The sequence below is a fragment of the Rhinoraja longicauda genome, chromosome 10, assembly GCF_053455715.1.
Source record: "Rhinoraja longicauda isolate Sanriku21f chromosome 10, sRhiLon1.1, whole genome shotgun sequence".
Lineage (NCBI taxonomy): Eukaryota > Metazoa > Chordata > Chondrichthyes > Rajiformes > Arhynchobatidae > Rhinoraja > Rhinoraja longicauda.
The window spans coordinates 48,469,584-48,496,249 of record NC_135962.1 but is presented as its reverse complement, the minus strand read 5'-3'; positions in this window follow the sequence as shown (position 1 = coordinate 48,496,249).

Genomic DNA, 26,666 nt, shown 5'->3' with positions numbered 1-26,666 from the left:
TCCCGCTGAGTTACTCCAGCATTTTGTGTCTATCTTCGGTGTAAACCAGCATCTGCAGTTCCCTCCTGCACAAAGATCATTGTCCATTATTACCTTGGCCGTAGAAAGATTGTCAAAGTGCACACTACCTATAAATATGAATATCCATCCACCTTGGGAAATCATTCCTGTTGGTCTTGACTGCTAAAGTATAAGCCTGAGGCTATATGTAATTGGTACACCAGTTCTAGTTAATGGAAGCATTGGTGAGATTCTCTGTCAGCGGGGCAAGCAGCTTGGTTTCCCATTATACATATTTTCTGCTGATTGACTTAGCCAAGGGACTGTAATGGATGGATAAGCAGAAAACCCAGTTCTTCAGGTTCAGTTCAATCTGTTTAAAGTGGAGATTAAAATAATAGCAGAGGTGAGGTTTTAGCATGGGTAACTAATGCATTGTCAATGAATAATGTATTTTTGAGTGCATAGCCTTTCACCCAGAAGACAGAAATCAAGAACCAGAGGACATATGTTTCAGGTGAGAGGGGAAAGATTTAACAGGAAACTGAGGGGGAAACTATTTTTGCACAGAGGGTGGTGGGTATATGGAACGAGCTGCCAGATAAGGTAGTTGAGACAAGTACTATAACAACATTTAAATGAAATTTGGACAAGTGCATGGATGAGAAACATTTAGAGGGCCTGGGGCAAACGCAGGCAAATGGGACTAGCATAGATGAGGTGGCTTTGTTGGCATGGACAAATTGGGCTCAAGGGCCTGTTTTTGTGCTTTATCACTATGACTCTAAAATGCTTGCAAATAAAGGAAAACCATGTATTTATAGAAATTATGCTTTTTGATTATTTCAGTCTATCAGTCTATAGAGTTCAGACAAAACATGAGATGAGTCATACAGCTTGGAAACAGGCTCTTTGGGCCCAACTTGCCCACACTGACCAACATATCCCATCTACACTAGTCCCACCTGCCTGTGTTTGGCCAATATCCCCCTAAACCTCTCCTATCCATGTATCTGTCTCAATGTTTCTTAAACGTTGCAATAGCACCTGCCTTAACTACCTCCTCTGGCAGCTCGTTCCATACACACACCACCCTGTGTGTGAAAAGGTTACCCCTCAAGTTCCTATTAAATCTTTCCTCCTTCACCTTAAATCTATGTCCTCTGGTTTTCAATTCCCATACTCTAGGCAAGAGACTGTGTCTACCCCAATCTACTGTATTCCTCCCATGTTTTTATACTCATTATAAGATCACCCCCTCATCCTCCTGCGCTCCAAGGAATAGAGTCCTAGCCTGCTCAACCTATAGCTCAGGCCCTATATCTGCAACATGACCTCCAAACTTCTATACTCAATACTCTGACTGATGAAGGCCAATGTGCCAAAAGTCCTTTTGACCACCCTATCTACCTACGATGCCACTTTCAACAAACTACATAACTGCATCAAGGAGCTATGTACCTGCTCAGCGTCAAATTTATACTTCTGACTGCCTTGGTCAAACTGTACTATGAAGAATTTGCTAATCACCAGAATGTGAGCATAGTGTTTATTTTCCTTCAATGACTGGCTGGATCTAATTAGTATAGCACTGCTGATGTCTCATTCATTTAACCTAGCTTTGTTCCATTAAAATGTATTAAAATCTTTGCACTCAGGTTGGTGTGCAATTAATATTAAGAGCAACCACAATGAACCAATTGTTCTTAAGTGGATATTTCTCTCAGCCACTTATTTTGAGGCATCTATGTTATACCAGTGAAAAGGTTTAAAATTATTACACCATGACAATCCACTGTCAATACAAGCACACGCCATTAATTTATCATTAATGTGACATTAGTTTAGTTTACTTTACTTTGAAGATATAGTGTAGAAACAGGCCTGCTGAGTAAACGCCGACCAACCATTACCCTGTACATTAGTTCCAGCCTAAACATCAGGGACAATTTGCAGAAGCCAATTAACCTACAAACTTGCACGTCTTTGGGATGTGTGAAGAAACCGGAGCACCCGAAGAAAACCCACGCGGTCCCAGGGAGAACATGCAAACTCCGTGCAGACAGCACCATAGCCAGGATCGAACCCAGGTCCCTGGCGCTGTAACACAGCAGCTCTACCGCTGTGCCACCGTTCCGCCCTGTAAATGCACTTATTTTTATTTTCCCCTCGAATGAAAGTAATCTTGTTTCCTGTTTGCCAATGGTGGAGTTGCTTTTATCTTCTTGCATTCAAAAATGGAATAATTTATCTGTGAAAAATGCAGAAAAAGGACACATCTCTCTCTGCGGAGCGCTGTATGATGGACTGGCTCACCATTGTAATTATCCCTGTCCCGTCTCGCATCCTGGCAGTGGTACACTAATCTCAATGCAGGGATTGGACATGTTGAAACACGGCCAGCTGCATTAATATATCATGTTTCATAAAAGAGACAGCCAAGGAAGTGAAGAGCTAATCAGACATTCTGAGGGGAAGTAAAGGAAATTAGCTGATTTTATTAAACACTAAATGTAATTCTGAGGTGGCATCAGCTGCCTGCTGGCTTCCAGTGTTCTTGCATGCCTTATACGATCGAGACTTTTAACGAGAGTGAACACCGTTTTATGATACACCCTCTTTAAAATGTAGTTATCTACATCTTATTATTCAGTTAGCTTACCGGGAGCTCAAAACTTGGCCATCAGTTACCATTTAAATATATTTATTTATTCACAAAATGCTGGAGTAACTCAGCAGGTCAGGCAGCATCTCGGGAGATGCTGCCTGACCTGCTGAGTTACTCCAGCATTTTGTGAATAAATCGATTTGTACCAGCATCTGCAGTTATTTTCTTATACCATTTAAATATAATTTAACATCCAGTTTTATCAAGATGTGTGGCGTGGCATGGCATGGTGGCAAAGCGGTGGAGTTGCTACTTTATAGCGCCAGAGTCCCGGGTTCGATCCCGACTACGGGCGCTGTCTGTATATGTTCTCCCCGTGACTGTGTGAGTTTTCTCCGAGATCTTCAATTTTTTTTGTAGGTTAATTGGCTTGGCTTGTAAATTGTCCCTAGTGTGTGTAGGATAGTTTTGGTGTGTGTGGATCGCTGGTCGGGTGCGGACTCGGTGGGCCGAAGGGCCTGTTTCTGCACTGTATCTCTAAAATAAACTAAACTAAGGATTAAATTTGGTTGCTGCTTCTAAAACCAATGCCTCTTGCCCAAGATGCATTCAAATATTCTTCTGATCTTCTGTGGATTACCTGTGTTAACGCGGAAATCCTTATGTAATTTCTCATTTGATTTCCTGAATGAAAACTGAGCCTCTTTTCATATTCCATTCTATTATTTATTAAGGTTATGCATCTAAAGCATGCAATAGCTTTGTTTTGTGTGTAAGCTGCATTTCAATACGATTGTACGGTTTCCGCAAACATCTGCTCATTTTCGATTGTATGAATTACTCAGAAAGCAAATATGTGTTGCATTTCTGGGGCTGCCTTCATTTATTACGATTGTCAAGCCGTAAATTTCCAACTCAAGGTCAAATGCTGCTTCTGAAATGTCCCTTCATGAGATTGAAGCATTTGATATATTACAAGGGTCAAGTAAATTTATTATTTTAGATGATGCAAACTCAGATTCTTTGATTCAAATGATTCATTTTGTCTTTCAAATGGAATCATTCAGGCTCCAAAGATATTTTTATTGGCCAATAGATAAAGATGCCACTCTTGTTATGCAGAGAGATTGTCTTCTAATGGATAATTTGGTAGCAGATGGTCTCAATACAAATAGAAAAGATTCACATTTTTTGTTTTGCTTTCTTGCTCAGAAATAGTCCCTTGTCGTACAATTTTTTCCCCGATTTCTTGCTTAATGCGTCTGCGCAAAATGTTTTAAATCAGAGCTCTACAAATTGAAAATTCATCCAGAAATCTTTACTTTCGAATTTAGAGATACAGTGTGGAAACAGGCCCTTCGGCTCAACGTGTCGACCAGTGATCACCCCGTACACTAAAACTATCCAACACACTAGCGACAATTTACAATTTTTCCAAAGCTAGTTAGCCTACAAACCTGTACGCCTTTGGAGTGTGGGAGGAAACCAGAGCACCCGAAGAAAACCCACGTGGTCACAAGGAGAACGTATAAAGTCCGTACAGACAGCACCTGCAGTCAGGATTGAACCCGGGTCTCTGGAGCTGTAAGGCAGCAACTCTACCTCTGCGCCACTGTGCCGACCCGAGATCAATTTAAATAAATTTCACAACTAAAACACAAACTACATTGTAAATAGAACATGTGCCTCTTTCTGTAAAGATGCTTCTGTTATTACGTTGGTAATAAGTAATGGAGGATTAATTGCAAAGAAGATGCTTCCACTCTTGAGAGAAGAGAGGGTGATTTAAGATGGAGGTGAGGAGGACTTAGAAATATAGAAACATAGAAAATAGGTGCAGGAGTAGGCCATTCGGCCCTTTGAGCCTGCACCGCCATTCAATATGATCATGGCTGATCATCCAGCTCAGTAACCTGTACCTGCCTTCTCTCCATACCCCCAGATCCCTTTAGCCACAAGGGCCACATCTAACTCCCTCTTAAATATAGCCAATGAACTGGCCTCAACTACCTTCTGTGGCAGAGAATTCCACAGACTCACCACTCTCTGTGTGAAGAAATGTTTTCTCATCTCGGTCCTAAAAGACTTCCCCCTTATCCTTAAGCTTTGACCCCTGGTTCTGGACTCCCCCAACATCGGGGACAATCTTCCCGCATCTAGCCTCTCCAACCCCTTAAGAATTTTATATGTTTCAATAAGATCCCCCCTCAGTCTTCAAAAATTCCAGCGAGTATAAGCCTAGTCTATCCAGTCTTTTTTCATATGAAAGTCCTGCCATCCCAGGGATCAATCTGGTGAACCTTCTCTGTACTCCCTCTAAGGCTAGAATGTCTTTCCTGTCCGCCTTCTGTCAGGGGTGATGGAACCAGAATTCTCTGCCCCAGATAGCTATGGAGGCTACAGCTATAGTTCGGTTCAGCATGGAAACAGGCCCTGTCTCCCACTTAGTCCAACCATCGATTCACACTTTAAAAAAATGTTATCCCACATTCATAATCATTCCCGAAACATTAGGGGCAATTTATTAGAGCCCAAGTAACCTCCAAAAGTGCATGTCTTTGGGATGTGGGAGGAAAGCGGAGCATCCAGAGGGAATCCACGCAATCACAGGGAGAAGGTTTCAACTCTACCACAGATCACCACCTGAGGTCAGGATCGAACCTTGTTCTCTGGTGCTGTGAGGCAGCAGCTCCACTAATTGTGACACTGTGCCACCCATCAAAACTATTCAAGTTCAAGAAAAGGTTTTTCATTTTCAGGGCATTCGGAGGTTACGAGGAACAGTCGAGCAGCCAATTAATATAGAATAAAATCGCACAAACATCATTGAAGTAATGGAGGCACATGGAACTGCAGATGCTGGTTTGCAAGTAATGCCTGCTCATGTGTTTGATGCTGTATTGGGCACAGACACAACACACATTTTCTGTTATTTGATATGGTGTTACAGGATCATTGCTGTCCATTTGAGATAGATGAAGGGCTCTTAAAGAAATATACCGGCATAACAAGTAGTTATTCTGCGTGTACATTTGGCACACTGCTTCTTTCTGGTCGTTTATGGATAGCAGTATTGTTTCTTTTGATTTATCCACTTTGATATCATGAGGTTTTATTTTGAATCTGTTTCTGTCGAAGTGGAAAAATTAATTGAGAAAAAAAAGCTCTGCTCTTTCTTTTACTAATTACGTTGAATGGTCTGACAGCTTCATCTCTTCGCCTGGGATCTCCTGATTGTGACCTTACAGGTAGTCAGGTGTAAACTCACCTGGCAGTGATATCCTAGATTCCTGTGCAACATACCAATACAGGTCCTTGAGATCCTTTCCCCGTCTCGGTACAAGGACCCTGATTGTCCTTTCAGGTGAGGCAGAGGTTCACTTGCACCTCCTCCAACCTCATCTACTGTATCCGCTGTTCAAGGTGTGGACTCCTATACATCGGCGAGACCAAGCGCAGGCTGGGCGATTATTTTGCTGAACACCTCTGCTCAATCTGCCTAGGCCTACCCGATTTCCCAGTTGCTAAACACTTTAACTCCCCCTCCAATCCCAACACTGACCATACTGTCCTGGGCCTCCTCCACTGTCAGAGTGAGGCCCAATGCAAATTGGAGGACAGCACCTCATATTTCACTTGGGCAGCTTACAACCCAGCAGTATGAAATTGATTTCTCAAATTTCAAGTAACCCTTGCCTACCCTCTCTTTCCGTTCCTCCCCCACACTAGTTCTCCGACTAGTTTCACTGTCCTTCCGATTAATTGTCCTTCTGATTCGGGTACCTCCTTGCCACCTTCCCCTCAGCTAACAATGAACCATTCTAAATTTCCTTATCATCACCTGCCTTGAACTGTCATTTTTACACCTTACCCCTCCATATCTCTGGACTTCCTCTCCCCTGACTCTCAGTCTGAAGAAGGGTCTCGACCGAAACGTCACCCATTCCTTCTCTCCAGAGATGCTGCCTGTCCCGCTGAGTTACTCCAGCATTTTGTGTCGTTGCTTGAGAGAAACTTGCTTTCAGTAAATTTATAAAAGGGATATTTTGGCAACTTGACAGGATACGGAGAATTAGGGAAATCTTGTATTATTTACCAAACATTTAACAGGCAATTAGATTGTAAAATGAGTTAAAAAAACAAGCAACTGGAGGAACTCAGTGGGTCAGGCAACATATATTGGGGAAATTATAGGGAGAACATGCAATATTTTATACTGGCAGCACACTAGGTCAGGATCGAACCTGGGTCTCTGGTGCTGGATGGCAGCAACTCTACCATTGCTCCTCTGTGCTGCCATACTGTAAAGATTATTTCCCCCTCACATGCTGATTCATTTCCCCTTTCAAAGCAGTGATCATCAGCTTCCAACAACCCTCGACCATTGCCATCTGCATTATTTTGTTTTTGCTCATTTTAAATCTGTCTTTGTGGTCCATGAACTCTCTGCTAATGGGAATAGCTTCCATTTATCTAAACCAGTTATGAACCAGTCATGACCTTGCGCACTAGGATCAAATCTTCTCTGAACTTTCATTGTGCGAGGAAACAAACCGCAGCTTTCTGCAATCGATCATGTTGCTGGAACCATTTCAGTAAAACTCCCTCTTGGTCACCTGTGCGTCCTTTGCAAAGTACGGTGAAAAGAATCATACACGATGTTTTAGTTATGGCCCATTTAGTAATTTCCATAGGTTCAGCATAGCCTCCTTACTGTTGGACCCTCTGGCTTTGTTTATGAAGCCCTGGATCCAATCTGCGTCACTAGCCACTGCCTCAAGCCAATTTAACTGGAAGGGGTTACTCCCTTATGCGTTTAGCCTTGGTGACCAAAGACAAATTTCAACCACTTTATTTACGAGCCAGAACAAAAGTCAGCAGGGTAATATAAAGGCAGCATATCTTCTCTTGAAGTGCTTAAGGGAACATCAGAGAAACTCCCCCAATGCTCAGAATGACATTCACGTAAAGAATATGCCAGGTCTGTATTCTCGACTGAATGATGGAGTGTGAGGGGGATATGGTGGCGTGGAATGGGTCGGGAAGATGTCAGTGTGATGGGTGATAAAGGCTAATCAAGAAAATGAGTTGGAATAGCTGAGTTGTTGTTCTAACAAAACGTCTTGTAATGGCCAGCAAACTCTTTGACTACGCCAGCAAGGGGCTATGATTGAGTGGCCTAGGAATGACTAATGAGAGTCAGACCATGGAACCGAACTGTCCGCACAGAAACAAGAGAGTTAACAGTGTTTTATTGTCCTATGTACAGAAAGGGAACAATGAAAATCTTACTTGCAGTAGCCAAACAGGTTTGTAAACGCAGCACTCAACAGATAATATAATAAATAAACCATAAGGGGTTGGACAGGCTAGATGCAGGAAGATGGTTCCCGATGTTGGGGAAGTCCAGAACAAGGGGTCACAGTTTAAGGATAAGGGGGAAGTCTTTTAGGACCGAGATGAGAAAGTTTTTTTTCACACAGAGTGGTGCATCTGTGGAATTCTCTGCCACAGAAGGTAGTTGAGGCCAGTTCATTGGCTATATTTAAGAGGGAGTTAGATGTGGCCTTTGTGGCTAAAGGGATCAGGGGGTATGGAGAGAAGGCAGGTACGGGATACTGAGTTGGATGATCAGCCATGATCATATTGAATGGCGGTGCAGGCTCGAAGGGCCGAATGGCTTACTCCTGCACCTATTTTCTATGTTTCTATGTTTCTATAAACAAGAAGTTCAATAAAGAAAAGTATTATAGTGCAAAAAAAACAAAACAAAGCCCCTAGTGCAACTAAGGCAGTTCATAGTTCGGAGTTTAGTTGCGATTCGTAACGTTCAACAGCCTGATTGTTGTTGGGAAGAAGTTAGACATAGAAACATAGAAAATAGGTGCAGGAGTAGGCCATTCGGCCATTCGAGCCATTCAATATGATCATGGCTGATCATCCGAAATCATTACCCCGTATCTGCTTTCTCCTCATATCACTTGATTCCATTGGCCCTAAAGGCTACATCTCACTCTCTCTTGAAAACATCCAGTGAATTGACCTCCACGGCCTTCCGTGGCAGAGAATTCCATAGTTGTTTTAGAAAGTGGATGATACAGTTTTCAAGCTGCCATACCTTTTTCCCAATGGCAGGAATGAAATGAGTGTGTGGCCAAGGTGGTGTGGGTCCTTGATGATGCTGGCTGCCTTTTAGGGGCAGTGTCTCTGAGAGATCCCCTCATTGGTGGGGAGGTCAGTACCCGTGAAGGACCGAGCAGTGTTCACCAATTTTTTTAATCTCCTTTGTTCCTTGGCGTTCGAGTTGTTGAACCAGGCCATGGCAACCAATATGCTTCAGCCCACGATGTCTATACAGAACATCACGCCAGAGTAAACTAATCCTTTCTGCCTGCACGTGATCTATAATCCCTCGATTCCGTGCATGTGTGTGTGCCTATCTCCTATCACCCCCCATCCGGACCAAACTCAGATCCTGGGGGGACAGGGCTTTCTCCATCGCTGCTCCCACCCTATGGAACTCACTACCCCAAACCGTCAGAGACTCCTCCTCACTCACCACATTCAAAACATCACTGAAGTCTCACCTCTTCAGCACTGCCTTCAACCACTGAAGGTCACCTCACCTTCTGTCTCCTTTCTCTGTTCGTTTACTTATTTATCAATTTATTCACTTCTCTATGTTCTGGAAATCCCTGTAAAGCGTCTTTGAGTGTTTGAAAAGCGCTATATAAATGTAATGCATTATTATTATTATTATTAAAAGCTTCAGTTCATGTGGATGTATCAAATATTCCAAAACATTTTTTAGCTTAATAGTCCAAAGGTAAGTTTGGTTGAGAAGAAGCAACATTGGATTTGGAAGTAGAATGTTTCTGTAGGTCAGTATGTTTGTGGGTGGCATGGTGGCGCAGCGGTAGAGTCATAGAGTCATAGAGCGATACAGTGTGGAAACAGGCCCTTTAGCTCGACTTGCCCGCACCGGCCAACATGTCCCAGCTGCACTCGTCCCACCTGCCTGCGCTTGGTCCATATCCTTCCAAACTTGTCCTATCCATGTATCCGTCCAAATGTTTCTTAATCTTTGCAATAGTACCTGGTGCAACTACCTCCTCTGGCAGCTCGTTCCATGCACCCACCACCTTTTGTGTGTAAACGTCACCCCTCAGATTCCTATTAAATCTACAAAATACTTTTGAAGTGTCAGCATTTTATGGATAAATTAAGAACGGAATGAAGTGAAAGGTAAAATGATTAAAAAGGCTTAATGAAAGATTAAAACTGAGTGAATGTAATGTTTTAATGTTTTATGTTTTATTTTTAATTGTTTACTGTGTGTCGTGTTGTAACTTGCGAGCAAAGCACCAAGGCAAATTCCTTGTACGTGTACATATTTGGCTAATAAAATGTATTCATTCAATTCAATTCAATTCAATTCAATGTAAGAAAAATTGACAAGAATAGCCTACTTTTGCCTTTGTAAGGTCACCGATTTCTGTTCCTACTTCAGTTTTTTCTGAAACTTTCATCCTTGCCCTGTTATCTCTTCACGTTACTGTTTCAGATGGTCTGTTGGCCACCTTTGCACTCTCTACAACTTGTAAGCTACAGCTAATCTAAAACACGAAGCCTTGCTGCCACGTGTCATTGAAAGCAAGCATGCAGGTGCAGCAGGCAGAGAAGAAAGCGAATGGTATGTTGGCATTCATAGCAAGAGGATTTGAGTTTAGGAGCAGGGAGGTTCTGCTGCAGTTGTACAGGGCCTTGGTGAGACCGCACCTGGAGTATTGTGTGCAGTTTTGGTCTCCTAACCTGAGGAAAGACGTTCTTGCCTTAGAGGGAGTACAGAGAAGGTTCACCAGATTAATCCCTGGGATGGCGGGACTTGCATATGAGGAAAGACTGGATAGACTGGGCTTGTACTCGCTGGAATTTAGAAGACTGAGGGGGGATCTTATAGAAACATATAAAATTCTTAAGGGGTTGGAGAGGCTAGATGCGGGAAGATTGTTCCCGATGTTGGGGGAGTCCAGATAAGGGGGAAGTCTTTTAGGACCGAGATGAGAAAACATTTCTTCACACAGAGAGTGGTGAGTCTGTGGAATTCTCTGCCACAGAAGGTAGTTGAGGCCAGTTCATTGGCTATATTTAAGAGGGAGTTAGATGTGGCCCGTTTTGCTAAAGGGATCAGGGGGTATGGAGAGAAGGCAGGTACAGGCTACTGAGCTGGATGATCAGCCATGATCATATTGAATGGCGGTGCAGGCTCGAAGGGCTGAATGGCCTACTCCTGCACCTATTTTCTATGTTTCTATGTGTCCTGTGGATCCATCTCTGATAAGAAACGTTAATTGATTGATTGAAAGATACAGCATGGAAACAGGCCCTTTGGCTCATTGAGTTCACACCAAACATCGATCACCCGTTCACACTAGTTCTGTGCTATCCCACATTCCCATCCACCCCCTACACACCAGTGGCAATTTACAGAGGCCAATTAACCGAGAAACCCACAGGTCTTTGGAATGTGGGAGGAAACCGGAGCACCCGGACGAAACCCACGTAGACACAGGGACAACGTGCAAACTCCACACAAACAGCAGGTCTGTGATCAGGATAGAACCCAAAGGTAGCCATTTGCATCAGTAACATCAGGAGTTTCTCTTCCCACAGGTGATGCCTGACCTGGTTCGTCTTTCTTGTATTTTCAAATTTCCAGCTTCTGCACTTTTTTTCCGATTTTCGGTAAACTCTCAGACATGCCATCACTAATCATCTGCAGTACCATCTCTACTTTGTAGATGGTGCTCTAATGTAACTTTATATGTGCGGTGTCTATAGTTTACTTCTGAAGAAACTTTACACAAATATAAGTACTAAGCTTGTTCCAACTTCGCCCACCATTCAACACCTGAGTTAATTTGCATCCCTCCTCCCTGGTCTTACACTGATGATCACAAAACAATCCTTTGGAACGCAGGAGGCTGAGCGGTGATCTTATAAAGGTGTACAAAATCATGAAGGGAATAGATGGAGTGTATGCACAGAGTCTTTTACCCAGAGTAAGGGAATCAAGAACCAGGGGGCATAGGTTTACGGTGAGTGGGGAAATATTTAATAGGAAGCTGAGGGGCAACATTTTCGCATATAGAATGGTGGTTATATGGAACGAGCAACTGGAGGATAGGGTTGAAGCAAAGTGTTACAACATTTAAAAGATACTTGGACAGGTACATGGATTGAAAAGTTTTAGAGAGATATGTGTGAAATGCAAGCCGGTGGGACTAGAGTAGATGGGACATCTTAGTCCACATGGGCAACACCAAAGGCCCTGTTTCCATGCTGTAGGACCTCCTATAACCTTGCTGAAATATCTATTCCTGATCCAAACTTTCATAGCAGTCTTGTATTTTATTTGCATGGCAGTTTAGACCCAAAGAGATTGTGTACTTCTTAATGCAATGACCTCCATTCCCCTTCAGCCCAACCACCCAACCTCTGATCTCTAGACTCAGTAAAGCACAATCTAGTGGCTTGCTCATCCCACTCTCTTCCCATTTCCTGATCTACTGAACATTTTTAATCAGCCTTCTTCCTCTTTTGCTTGTATATTATAGCCCATCCTGTTTCTCCTCTCAGTTCCTTCACTCATTTTCCTTTGTTCTCTTCATCTGTCACACCTTCTTTCCTCCTCTCTGCTTCACCTCCTAAGACCCTCTCATCCCTTCTCCCTCCTTCCTCTTCTCTTACTAAGGCGGCTGTGGAGGCCAAGTCAATGGATATTTTTAAGGCAGGGATAGATAATAATAATAATAATTATATATATTCCTTTATTTGTCCCACACCGTGGACAAATTTACAGTGTTACAGCAGCAAAGTGGATAGCAAGAGATCATTCATTATAAATAAAAGGAATGACAAGGATAAATTGTCATCAGTTTACTGTGTATTCGTTAACCTGTTAATGTTGACTCGTCGATTCATGGGGGCAGTGCTGGTTGTGCAGTCTCACAGCAGCGGGAAGGAAGGACCTCCTATATTGCTCCTTCACACTTGGGGTGAAGGAGTCTGTCACTGAAGGAGCTACTCAGTGCAGTGACAGTGTCCTGCATGGGGTGGGAGTCGTTGTCCAGCAGCGATGTTAGCTTTGCCATCATCCTCTTCTCTCCCACCGCCTGCACTGAGTCGAGGGGGCAACCCAGGACAGAGCTGGCCTTCCTGACCAGCTTGTCGAGTCTCTTCCCCTCTGCCGCTGAGATGCTGCTGCTCCAGCAGACCACTCCATAGAAGATGGCCGATGCAACCACCGTGTTGTAGAAGGTCCTTAGGCGTACCCCCTGCACTCCAAAGGACCTGAGTCTCCTTAGCAGATAAAGTCTGCTCTGGCCCTTTTTGTATAGCGCATTGGTGTTTTCGGTCCAGTCCAATTTATTGTTGAGGTCAATACCCAGATACTTATAAGAGTCCACCCTCCCGATGTCCATTCCCTGGATGTTCACCGGTGTCGGGGGGACCTGGCTGTGCCTGTGGAAATCCACCACCATCTCCATAGTTTTCCCCGCTTTGATCCGGAGGCAGTTCCGCTGGCACCAGTCCACAAACGCCTTGATCAATTCTCTGTACACCCTGTCCTCGTCGCCCATGATGAGGCCGACGATGGCAGAGTCGTCAGAGAACTTCCGTAGTTAGCAGTCTGCAGAGCTGTGCCTGAATTCTGCAGTGTACAGGGTGAACAAGAATGGAGCTAGCACTGTTCCCTGCGGAACCCCTGTGCTGCAGACCATCCTGTCCGAGACATAGTCCTTTGTCCTCACATACTGTGGTCGGTTGGTGAGGTAGTCCAGAATCCAGGATGAGAGGTGGTGGTCCACTCCTGTGCGCTCCAGCTTGCCCCCCAGAAGCCCCGGCTGGATGGTGTTGAATGCACTGGAGAAATCAAAAAACATGATTCTCACAGAGGTACATTTGTGATGGGTGTCAGGGCTTATGGGGAGAAGGCAGGAGAATGGGGTGAAGAGGGAAAGATTGATCAGCCATGATAGAAGAGCAGAGTAGGCTTGATGGGCTGAATGCCCTAATTCTGCTCCTATTACTTATAATAATAATAATAATAATAATAATGCATTACATTTATATAGCGCTTTTCAAACACTCAAAGACGCTTTACAGGGATTACTAGAACATAGATAAGAAAATAAATAGATAAATAAGTAAACGAACAGAAAAAGGAGACAGAAGGTGAGGTGACGGTCAGTGGTTGAAGGCAGTGCTGAACAGGTGAGACTTCAGTGTTGTTTTGAATGTGGTGAGTGAGGAGGAGTCTCTGACGGTTTGGGGTAGTGAGTTCCAGAGGGTGGGAGCAGCGATGGAGAAAGCACTGTCCCCCCAGGATCTGAGTTTGGTCCGGATGGGGGGGGACAGGAGGTTGGCAGCAGCAGAGCGGAGGGTGGAGGTGGGAGTGTATCTGTGGAGGAGGTCATTCAGGTAGGATGGGGCCAGGTGATGGAGGGCTTTGTAGGTCATGAGGAGGATTTTGTACTGGATTCTCTGGGGGATGGGGAGCCAGTGGAGCTTGTAAAGGACAGGGGTGATGAACATAAGATGACCAGATGAACATAAGAACGCCACCCTCTATATCTGCCCAGCACAAGCACATGAGATCACCAGTCCCTATATACAGTGGCAACATAATGCCAAAAAATCATTTAATAAATTTAAATGATGAAATAGTTAAAACAAATATTTTTGTTATCTCTTCATTTCTGTTTAACATTAAATATTTTTAAAACGTTTTATTCTTTGGCTCTTTTGTTGACATTTAATATCTCATCGCATTGCAATGCCAACAGTTAACAATCATTCAGAAGACCTCGTAAATGTTAAGTTCGTAGCAAGTGATGCTTTCAATTCCATTTCAATTCAGCCGTTTCTCTTTCTGCCTGACTTTGTCTGATCTGTGGAGAATTGAAGTACTTTCCTCAATCTATATATATTTTTTACTTTCTTAGCCTGCTGCTGAATTATTTTATCTGCCATTGGAGTAATAGAATTTGTCCTCTGATATTCTGGGATTGAAAGTCACTGTTTCTAGGAGACGTATCATGAAAGCACAGAGCAGGATGTTTTTCAGCGTTATTTGCAGTTAAAAATAGTGTCATTCACCTCTGATATAAAACTGGATAATATAATTACCCCTCTGAAATTGATGCTGACTGTTTTTCATTCTTTCTAACAGATTACAGGAAATCTCACTGGCTGCTGTATATTACATGCTAGACCAAATGGACCTGTTGGGCCCAAACCTCTCCTGCATTGGTGTAGCACCCTCTCCTTCCCCACTCCCCCCTCCCCCCTCTCTCCCCCTTCCCTCCCCCTTCCCCCCTTCCCCTCCCCCTTCCCCTCCCCCTTCCCCTCCCCCTTCCCCTCCCCTCCCCCTCCCCCTTCCCCTCCTCCTCCCCCTTCCCCTCCCCTTCCCCTCCCTCCCCTCCCCCTCCCCCTCTCTCCCCTCCCCCTCCCTCCATCCTCCCCCTCTCCATCTCTCCCCTCCCCTCCCCCTCCCTTCTCCCCCTCTCTCCCCCCACCTCCCCCTCCCTCCCCCTTCCCCATCCCCCTCCCTCCATCCTCCCCCTCTCCCTCTCTCCCCTCCCCTCCCCCTCCCTTCTCCCCCTCTCTCCCCCCACCTCCCCCTCCCTCCCCCTTCCCCATCCCCCTCCCTCCATCCTCCCTTCTCTCCCCTCCATCCTCCCCCTCTCTCCCCCCTCCCCCCCCTCTCTCCCCTCCCCCTCCCTCCATCCTCCCCCTCTCCCCTCTCCCCTACCCCTCCCCCCTCCCTCCTCCCCCTCTCTCCCCCCACCTACCCCCTCCCTCCCCCTTCCCCATCCCCCTCCCTCCCCCCTTCCCCATCCCCTTTCCCATCCCCCTCCCTCCTCCCCTCCCCCCTCTCCTCCCCCTTCCCTTCCCCCTCCCTCCCCCCCCCCGCCTACCCAAGAGTTTTAGTATATAGATAAGAGTATATATAGATAAGAGTAAAACGAGAGTTTTAGTATATAGATAAGAATCAAAATGCAGTTGCTGTAGTCACTGGGCCTTTTAGTTTCTTACTTGTGAAAGAAGGAGTGAACAAAGGCTCACCAGATTGAATCCTGGTACGGTTTCTATACCTGTCAGCAAAGAATACTTAGATTGGGAGATTACTGACTTTAAAGGATTTTGAGGTAATCTTACGGAAACATAAAGTTTCTGGATGGGCTCCTACAGGTAGATGCAGGTCAGGTATTAAGCGAATTGAGAGATATATTGTCAGTGTAGGAAAGTGAGGTAAACGACCAGCTGCGACCTTATTAAGCAACAGAGCAAACACAATGGACCAGATGTGTAGGAAGGAACTGTAGACGCTGGTTTAAACTGAAGATAGACACAAAAAGCTGGAGTAACTCAGTGAGTCACACAGTGTCTCTGGAGAAAAGGAATAGGTGACGTTTTGGGTTTCATGGACCACGTGGTCTACTCCTGTTTCTATTTCCTGTGTTCATATGTTTTCTTATAAATTACAAATAATCATAGAACCACATGGCTTTGCAAAACCCATCCTACCCTTTACAATCATGCCAGCCCTCTGAAAGTGCCATCTCCTAAGCTCCCACTTCCTTTGTCTTTTTCTTAACCCAACAAAATTTGTTTTTACATTTATTTTTCCAAAATCTCTTTGGAAATTTATTGCTGAATCTGTTTTGCACCTTTCAAGCAGCACAAACAAAATCAAAACAACCTGAAACTATTTTCTACACACACTTAGACGAAGAGATTAAAAGTACCATTAGCAAATTTGCAGATGATACTAAGCTGGGGGTAGTGTGAATTGTGAGGAAGATGCAATAAGGCTGCAGGGTGACTTGGACAGGTTGTGTGAGTGGGCGGATACATGGCAGATGCAGTTTAATGTAGATAAGTGTGAGGTTATTCACTTTGGAAGTAAGAATAGAAAGGCAGATTATTATCTGAATGGTGTCAAGTTAGGAGGAGGGGGAGTTCAACGAGATCTGTGTGTCCTAGTGCATCAGTCAATGAAAGGAAGCATGCAGGTACAGCAGGCAGTGAAGAAAGCCAATGGAATGTTGGCCTTCATAACAAGAGGAGTTGAGTATAGGAGCAAAGAGGTCCTTCTACAGTTGTACCGGGCCCTGGTGAGACCGCACCTGGAGTACTGTGTGCAGTTTTGGTCTCCAAATTTGAGGAAGGATATTCTTGCTATGGAGGGCGTGCAGCGTAGGTTCACTAGGTTAATTCCCGGAATGGCGGGACTGTCGTATGTTGAAAGGCTGGAGCGATTGGGCTTGTATACACTGGAATTTAGAAGGATGAGGGGGGATCTTATTGAAACATATAAGATAATTAGGGGATTGGACACATTAGAGGCAGGAAACATGTTCCCAATGTTGGGGGAGTCCAGAACAAGGGGCCACAGTTTAAGAATAAGGGGTAGGCCATTTAGAACGGAGATGAGGAAGAACTTTTTCAGTCAGAGAGTGGTGAAGGTGTGGAATTCTCTGCCTCAGAAGGCAGTGGAGGCCAGTTCGTTGGATGCTTTCAAGAGAGAGCTGGATAGAGCTCTTAAGGAATGCGGAGTGAGGGGGTATGGGGAGAAGGCAGGAACGGGGTACTGATTGAGAGTGATCAGCCATGATCGCATTGAATGGCGGTGCTGGCTCGAAGGGCTGAATGGCCTACTCCTGCACCTATTGTCTATTGTCTATTGTCTATTCCCACAGATCCAACTGTTAATTAAAGCTACATGGCATCTGTGGAGGGAAATGGACAGATAATATTTAAGGTCCTTTCATTTCAGTCTGAAGGAGGGTCCCAATCCGAAACGTTATCTGTCCACTTCTTTCCACGGTGCTGCCTGACTCACTGAGTTCCTCCAGCAGTTTGTTTTATGCTACATGGTTTACGGCCGTAGCCATCCTAGTTTTGAAGAGCGAAAGGGCTTTTCCCCGTTAACTAAACATCTTCTCTGTTCAATAACAGTTGCAGACACCAGCTACCCTCTGACTGGAATTGAAGAGGGAGTTTAATTGCATTGCACTAAACTGGAGATGCTAATTGCTTAACAAAATTCTAATTCCCTGCAAAATTTATCTCACCATCTTCTGGAAATCTGGGAAGATTGGAACAGTGGAGCCTGGAGCAATGAAGTGGATGAGTATTGACGAGCTTTCACCAAAAAGTCAATGTGCATTAAGCACCAATCACTTCTGATATATTTACCCAAATTTGTTTTGTTTTTCTCTCCACTTGAGGGGATGATGTGTTAAGCTTTGTTTCCATGGTGACGGTTTTTACTGCGATCTCAAACAAATGGCATCTTGTTTTCTTTATATAACAAAACAATAGATGGCTGAAATTTCAAAAAGCCTCTTTTTTTTCAGCAAGGGTCCTCACTTGATCTCAAAGTGAATTGAACCGAAGCATTCAAAAATGTAGAAACAAGGAACAGCATATGCTGGCTAATACACAGGAGGACACAAAGTGCTGGAGTAGCTCAGTGGGTCAGGCAGCATCTCTGGAGAACATGGATAGGTGATGTTTCATGTTGAGAACCTTCCTCAGAGTGTCTGGCAGCACAGCATCTCATATTCCGATTGGGTAGCTTACAACCCAACGGTATGAACATTGAATTCTCCAATTTTAGGTAACCTCCCACTAACCAGCCTCTCCCCTCCCCGCAATCTCTGCCCCCCTCCCTCTCCTGTGCCTCGCCTGGAGTCTCCTCTAATTCTCCCCTCCAACCCCCCCCCCGACCTACCCCCCACTACTTTCCTCCCCTCCATCTTCACAATCTGCAACTTCTCAAAACTGTCTCAAACCTTCCTTTCTTATCTCTGGCCTTTGTTCCAATCATCTTCCTGTCACAAAACTCCCTCACCCATATCAACCTATTTATAACCAGCCACACTTCATCCTGCCTCTCCCCTTTTCAAACTTTCTCCCCCCCCCCCCCCCGTGCAATTAGTCTGAAAAAGGGTCTCAACCCGAAAAGTCACCTGTCCATGTTCTCCAGAGATGCCGCCTGACCCGTTGGATTACTCCACCACTTTGTGTCCTTCTGTGACCACCAAATAAGATGTTCTGATCATTTTCAAATTGGTATTTGTTGAATTGGCTACCTTACAACAATAGTTGGCTGCAAAGTGTTTGAAACAGCCCCCACCACGAAAGACATCATATGACTGATTGCACAAGGCTCTTGTCTCTCTAACCTAAGCATTCATCATCTAGGTGATTGTATTGCTCAACACAACTTGCCATTTCCACATCATAATCAGCTCCACACAGATTAAGGATGAATTGTAGGACATTCCCGATTCCTGTGCTGAATGTTGCACAATAGACGCAAAGTAGCAGAGGTGCCTCTCAGAGATTTCATTAAGGAGGGAAAAAGGTTTTTCTGTTCGAGACAACTTTTTTTCTCCAGATGAATTGGAATCAGAAACAGCGTGCAAATTGGCCAAACGGACAGGTAATATCCCACAGAAAAGAAGAGATAGAATTGCATTGGACGAGCCAGAGATTCCAGTCTGAATTAACAAGATACGTGAGCAGACGGAGCAATGGAAGGTGAATTGAATGCCAGCTATAGTGGAGTGCCGCACATAAGGGGGAGGGGAACAAAATAGATAAGCGCTCATTTCAGAAGCAGTGCTGAAAGCCTTCTTTCACTGAGCAGTGATTTTCAAAGCCAATGGGATGTGGAATTACGATGTCAAAACAGTGGAAAAGGCAGAAATGAAAGGTTATTCTGCTCCTGTCAGAAGCAGCGAGCAAGGAATTTAAGCATTGGATTAAGTGCTGCGAAGAACCACAAGGCAGAACCTTTACTGTTAGAGAAATGAGCGATGGAGAAAGGCTGAACGATTCATGCTGAAAAGGTGGCAACTGATAGGAATATCACACTGTTCTGAACAAGGAGAGACAATATCTCGCAATATTGCACAAAATCACACAAGGGTTCACGTGTTCGAATATAGCGCTGGGACAAATAACATCACTTTTATTCATGTGAAAAGGAGCTGGGAAACAAAAGGGAACACATTGATCAGCCATGATCACATTGAATGGCTGTGCTGGCTCGAAGGGCCGAATGGCCTACTCCTGCACCTATTGTCTATTGAACTCCTGGAAATATTTGGATGTTACTGCATCTTGGGATCAACAGAATCTGTGAATTTTATAGCCTTCTTTATCCATTCTTATCCGGTCATGATAGTTAAGGGCCGGTCGCACTTCAGCGATTTTTAAGGCGACTGCCAGCGACTAGGCTGTCGCCCGCATGGTCACCGGTGTGTCGCGGGCATGGTCGTGTGTCGCGGGCATGGTCGTGAGTCGTCTCCAATGAGTCGTAGCTTTTTTCGGGTCGCCGCGGAAATTTCCCCCTGCTGGAAAATCTTCGGCGACGGATGGCTCGACGCCAATGATGGCAGCTTGTCGTATCCTGTCGTGGGCGCTGTCGTAGGTTGTCGCCAGGTGACTTTGGTTGTCGCCGGTGCTGATCCACCTTTTATAAGAATTTTGTTTGTTTGAATAAAGTAAATTTTGGACATTTTGACAAAAGACTGATGCTTGAAGTCATTGTATTTCAGAGTAGTTTCTCATGGCATCTCTTTCAAATATTTTCATTTAATTTATTTTGACCAATAAAACAAACACAAACACAAGCATTGCACTGCATTGAAAAGCGAACTCTTTTAATTTATTTTGTCATTGCACTGCATTGTGTCTCTTCAGGGACAAGGGCTTCAACCGCACAGACCTCTTCTTGGGCTTCTTCTTCCCCATTCTTCCTGTCCTTCTGTCTTATTAATTTTAAGCATGAGGGCCACTGCAAGCAGCAGGGCTTGCATTTGATGTAAGAGCAATGCCATCATATGTTACTTCCTGATGCTGAATGATCAGAGACCCTACCCAAACATATTTTTGCACCAAAATTACGTGAAATGGCTACCGTTGTCATCAGTTGTGACCTGACAGGGTCATAGCTTGTCGAGGATGGAGGTAGGTTGACTTCGGTTGTCGTAGCTTGTTATAGTCGCTGTCGTAGGTGGACATCCTAGGTCGCAACGACTGGGTCGCCGGTTGTCGGCAGCTTGCCGTCGCCTGGGTGGTAGGTTGTCGTAGCTTGTCGTAGGCATTGTCATAGGCCTATTACCGTGTAGGAAAATAACTGCAGATGCTGGTACAAATCGAAGGTATCACAAAATGCTGGAGTAACTCAGCAGGTCAGGCAGCACCTCAGGAGTGTTGACGTTTCGGGTCGAGACCCTTCTTCAGACTGATGTCAGGGGGGCGGGACAAAGAAAGGATACAGGTGGAGACAGGAAGATAGAGGGAGAACTGGGAAGGGGGAGGGGAAGAGAGGGACAGAAGAACTATCTAAAGTGTGAGAAGTCAATGTTCATACCGCTGGGCTGCAAGCTGCCCAGGCGAAATATGAGGTGCTGTTCCTCCAATTTCCTGTGGGCCTCACTATGGGACTGGAGGAGGCCCATGACAGAAAGGTCAGACTGGGTGTAGGAGGGGGAGTTGAAGTGCTCAGCCACCGGGAGATCAGGTTGGTTAAGGTGGACTGAGCGAAGGGGCAGATAGACTGTTAGAGCCTGTAGTCCGGGTTGGGTCCGAATTGGGAGGTCTGGAACCGGAGCTGGAAACCCCGGATCTCCCGGTGGCTGAGCACTTCAACCCCTCCCACTCCCAGTCTGACCTTTCTGTCATGGGCCTCCTCCAGTGTCATAGTGAGGCCCACCGGAAATTGGAGGAACAGCACCTCATATTTCGCTTGTGCAGCTTACAGCCCAGCGGTATGAACATTGACTTCTCCAACTTTAGATAGTTCCTGTCCCTCTCTTCCCCTCCCTCTTCCCAGTTCTCCCTCTATCTTCCTGTCTCCACCTATATCCTTTCTTTGTCCCGACCCCCCTGACATCAGTCTGAAGAAGGGTCTCGACCTGAAACGTCACCCATTCCTTCTCTCCTGAGATGCTGCCTGACCTGCTGAGTTATTCCAGCATTTTGTGATACCTTCGATAGGCCTATTACTGTGTTCAGATGGTGGAATAAGTGACAAACGCTAGAGATGAAAAGGAGACAAATGGGTGTCAGGTAAGGAGAGAAGAGGAGTGAAATTCAGAGCTTGAGAGGGAGATATAGGTGTAAAGGGACATGGGGTAGGCGGAAAGAAGGGAGAAGAGGGGTAGGCACCCAGAGTAGGGGAATCGAGGACCAGAGGGCATAGGTTTAAGGTGAAGGGGAAAAGATTTAATAGGAATCCGAGGGGTAACTTTTTCACACAAAGGGTGGTGGGTGTATGGAACAAGCTGCCAGAGGAGGTAGTTGAGGCTGCGACTATCACATCGTTTAAAAAACAGTCAGACAGGTACGTGGATAGGACAGGTTTGGAGGGATAAGGACCAAGCACAGGCAGGTGTGACTGGGGTAGCTGGGACATTGTTGGCCGGTGTGGGCAAGTTGGGCCGAAGGGCCTGTTTCCACACTGTATCACTCTATGACTCTATGACTCTATGACTCTGTGAAGACGAGCATATGTGGGAGTGGGAAGGAGCAGAGTGACTAGGGTGGTAAGAGATGGTGGAGGAATTGTATGTCCACCAGGGTGGTGGAGGGAACACAGGGAAGAGAGAAAGGATTTGGGGGTTTTTGTTTGAAATTGGAGATATCATTGTTCATACTGTTGAATCCTAAACCACCCAGAGGTATTTTCCTTCCAGTTTGAGTGTGGCCTCACCTTGGCAATGGAATAGGGCAAGGGGGGTTAAAATGGTTCACAGCCAGGAGTTTCAGAGGCCTTGGAGTGTAAGCGTTTGATGTAACGGTCGCCTGGTCTACGTTTGGTCTCGGTGATGTAAAGAGGGGCAGCACAAAGGCGCAGCGGTAGTGTTGCTGCCTTACAGTGCCGGGGACCCGAGTTCGATCCCGGACAACGGGTGCTGCCTGTGCGGAGTTTGTACGTTCGCCATGTGACTGCGAAGGTTTCCTCCGGGAGCTCCCGTTTCCTCGTACACTCCAAAGATGTGCAGGTTTAAATGGCTTCAGTAAAATTGTTAATTGCCTCTCGTGCGTAGGATAGTGTTAGTGCAGGGTGTGGTCGCCGGTCGGCGTGGGCACGGTGGGCTGAAGGGCCATGTTCCGCATTGTATCTCTAAAGTGAAGTCTAAAAATTAAAGAGGTCATATCAGGAGCACCAAATGCAATAGATGAGGTTGGTGGAGGTGCACGTGAACCCCTGTCTCACTCGTAAGGGCTGCTGGGGTCCCTGCGTGGAATTGGGAGGAGAGTTGTAGGGGCAGGTGTTACTTCTCCAGTGGTTGCATGGGGAAAGGGGCTGGGGAGGGGTGGGCCTTTGGTTGGGAAGGGATGAGCAAACCAAGGAGTCACAGAGAGAGTAGTCTCCATGGAGAACAGAAAGGGGTGGTGATGGAAAGATGCGGCTAGTGGTGAGATCATGTTTGTAGATGGAAGAAATGCAAGAGAATTGTGTGTTGGATGTGGAGGCTGGTAGGGTGATTAGATGAGGACCAAGAGATCTCTATCCTCGTTCTGTCTTGGGGGGGGGGGGGGAGGGGAGGGGAGCGAAAGTAGAACTGCAGGTGAGGTGAGATACAGGTGAGGACTACATCCACAGCGATAGGGGGAAAGCCACCTTTACTGAAGAAAGGGGGCATCTCAGGTGTCTTAGAATGGGAAATCCCTTCTCGGGATTACATGTCGTGGAGACGGAAAAACTGAAAGCAAGGGATAGGCGTTCTTGCAAGAGGCAGCATGGGAGGAGGTTTAGTTTAGTTTAGTTTAAAGATACAGTGTGGAAACAGGCCCTTCGGCCCACCGAGTCCGCACCGACCAGCGATCCCCGCACATTAACACTATCCTACACACACACACTTGGGACAATTTACCTTTATACCAAGCCAATTAACCTGCAAAGCTGTACATATTTGGAGTGTGGGAGGAAACCGAAGATCTCAGAGAAAACCCACTCAGGTACGTACAAACATACAAACTCCGCGCAGACAGCACCCTTGGTCAGGATCGAACCCGGGTCTCTTGTATTGTCAAGTTACTTGTGAACCCCCACCCTCGTGCAAACATGTTTCTTGCCCTGCTCCTTTCCGCTCTTCCATGGGCTCATGTCGGAAGGCGACTGGGAATTTGGTAATTTCGGGGAGAAATAAGAATGATCCCTGTTTTTCCTTCAAAATGAAAAAAACAAGTCACACTATTATTTATTCATCTTGTGAGGAACTAAGTAGTCCAATGCTTCATATTCTCAACAGTTGTAATTAAACTTTTATACACCAGCAGCTCTAGCGGCAATCACTTGGGAAAGAAGGTTGACATTATTCTTCACACACATGTACAGGACTGAAGTATGTGAAATTTATACCAGTGGTGAGGGAGTTAGTGCTCCTTTGTTGAACCTCCCAAATGGATGGAAATGGCTGCAAAACAGACATATATATATCCTGCAGACAATAACATTACACATTTATCATTCTCCTGCATTATGAGTCCTGTCCTACCGAAAACCCATGGAGAAAATCGGCATAGGAAGGAACTGCAGATGCTGGTTTAAACCAAAGATAGACACAAAAAGCTGGAGTAACTCAGCGAGTCGGACAGCATCTCTTGAGAAAAGGCAGAGGTGACATTTCGGATCGAGTCCCTTCTTTGGATGCCTGAAGAAGGGTCTCAACCTGAAACCTCACCTATTCCTTTCCTCCAGAGATGCCTTCTGACCCGCTGAGTTACTCCAGTTTTGTGTGTCTATCATTGTTATCAGCTTGTGTTCAGCCTCAATTAATAAACATCACCAAAAGGTTTGATTGCATGATTTCAGCCCCCACACTTATAAATTAGCTTGTTTTTAAATTTCACACTGCCCTGTTTAAATAAGCCATGAATGAAATTATTTTGTTTTTAAACTTTTTATCTCATATGTGGGTATTTAGCATCACAAACCAATTTCATACCTGAACCCCTCCATTGCTCTAAGCAAGAGTGCTTTGATTTTTCCAAATACATAGCTATTTGAGAGATCACACAATATCTATATAAAGTGGAAATTGGTCAATCATTTGAATTTAACTCACCAGGATGCCAATAATGAACAGAAAATACTAGAAATGCTCATCATGTCAGGCAGTTTCGATGGAAGGAGAAACACACGCCGAGCGAGATACAAAGGGGCTTGAAATATAGGGAAAGGTTGAGCAGGCTCGGACTCTATTCATTAGAGCCCAGGAGGATGAGGGGTGATCTTATAGAGGTATGTAAAATCATGAGAGGAATAGATCAGGTAGATGCACAGAGTCTCTTGCCCAGAGTAGGGGGAATCGAGGACCAGAGGACATAGGTTTAAGGTGAAGGGGAAAAGATTTAATAGGAATCTGTGAGGTAACTTTTTCACACAAACGGTGGTGGGCATATGGAACAAATTGCCAGAGGAGGTAGTTGAGGCAGGGGCTGTGCCAATGTTTAAGAAACAGTTAGACAGATACATGGGTAGGACAGATTTAGAGGGAACCTAGACCAAGTGAACCCATTGGGGCCACAACTCATTAGGTTGCCATTGTGATGTGGGGAAAAAAAAATCACACTTTTTTCTTTAAAATAAATGGCTTAAAAAATAAAAATAAAAATCTCAATGAAAATCGCGATTTTTCTTTAAAATGGTGTTCTGCATTGGTCTAGCATCCTCCCCTCTCCTCCCTCACTCCATCCCCTCAACCCCTCTTCTCCCCCACCCACTCCCCCCTTCCCCTCCCACCCCCCAGTCACCCACTCCATCCCCCCTTATCTCCCCCCCCCTCCAGCGGCACTGCCATTCCCGCCCGTCGGGTTTCCATTGTGACGTCAAGCATGGAGGTATTACTGTGCATGGGCGCCTGACGTGCACAGCAAATGGAAAAGGGGTTTATTAAAGTTTAAAATGTGAATAATAAAATATAACAATTGGAACATTAATAGGATTTCTTGATGCAGGAATTTTCAACATCGGCATCATTTCCCCTTTTCACAACAGGAAGGAGTTGTCGAAAAACTTGAAAATGTGAATAACTTAAAAAATATAACACCAATTTCAATAAAACTACCATTTTTACCATTAAAGTGATGACGGTGAATAAGGTGGACCTAAAAATGTCGCGCTATCTTGTACACTTTTGGCTGAAGTTCAGTCACAAACAAACAAACAAACGAGAGATTTAATATATAGATGGGCCAAGCACAGGCAGGTGGGACTAATGCAGATGGGACATATTGGTCAGTGTGGCAAATTGGACTGAATGCTTTGCATTCTGTATGACTTTATGACTCCCTGGGACCCCATGGGTTTTCTCCAGGTGCTCTGATTTCCTTCCACATCCCAAAGATGTGTGGGTTTTTTGGTTAATTGGCTTCTGTAAATTGTCCGTGGTGTGTAAAGAGTGGATGGGAAAGTGGGATAACGTACAACTGAACAGATGGCCAGAGTGGACTTGATGGGCCAAATGGCCTGTTTCTGTGCTCAATGACTCTGTGAAATAATGTTTCAGGTTGGAGACTCTCTGTTGGGATGACAAAAGAGAGAAAATAAAACACAGAATACTAGAAAACAGATCAGCCAGATTCTGTGACTTTCCTTCTGCAGATACTGACTGACCTGCTATGTTTTTCCTGCAATTTTTTGGTTTATTTTGGATTTTTAACAAGATTAACAATATCCTCTGGGACAATAACAGTGCAGCAAATTTTTTAAATGGGGTAAAATAAATGAAGAGCAGCAATAATAAAAATAGATTTTATAGTCGACGTTAAACATAGCTGTATTTCAGAATAAATAATAAATACAGTGCATTCAGAAAGTATTCAGACCCCTTCACCTTTTCCACATTTTGTTATATTACAGCCTTATTTTTAAATGGATTAAAAAAAAAAAATTTTAAATCATCAATCTTCACACAATACCTCAGAATGAAGAATGAACCCTTTACCTTGAGTTGCCTTTATT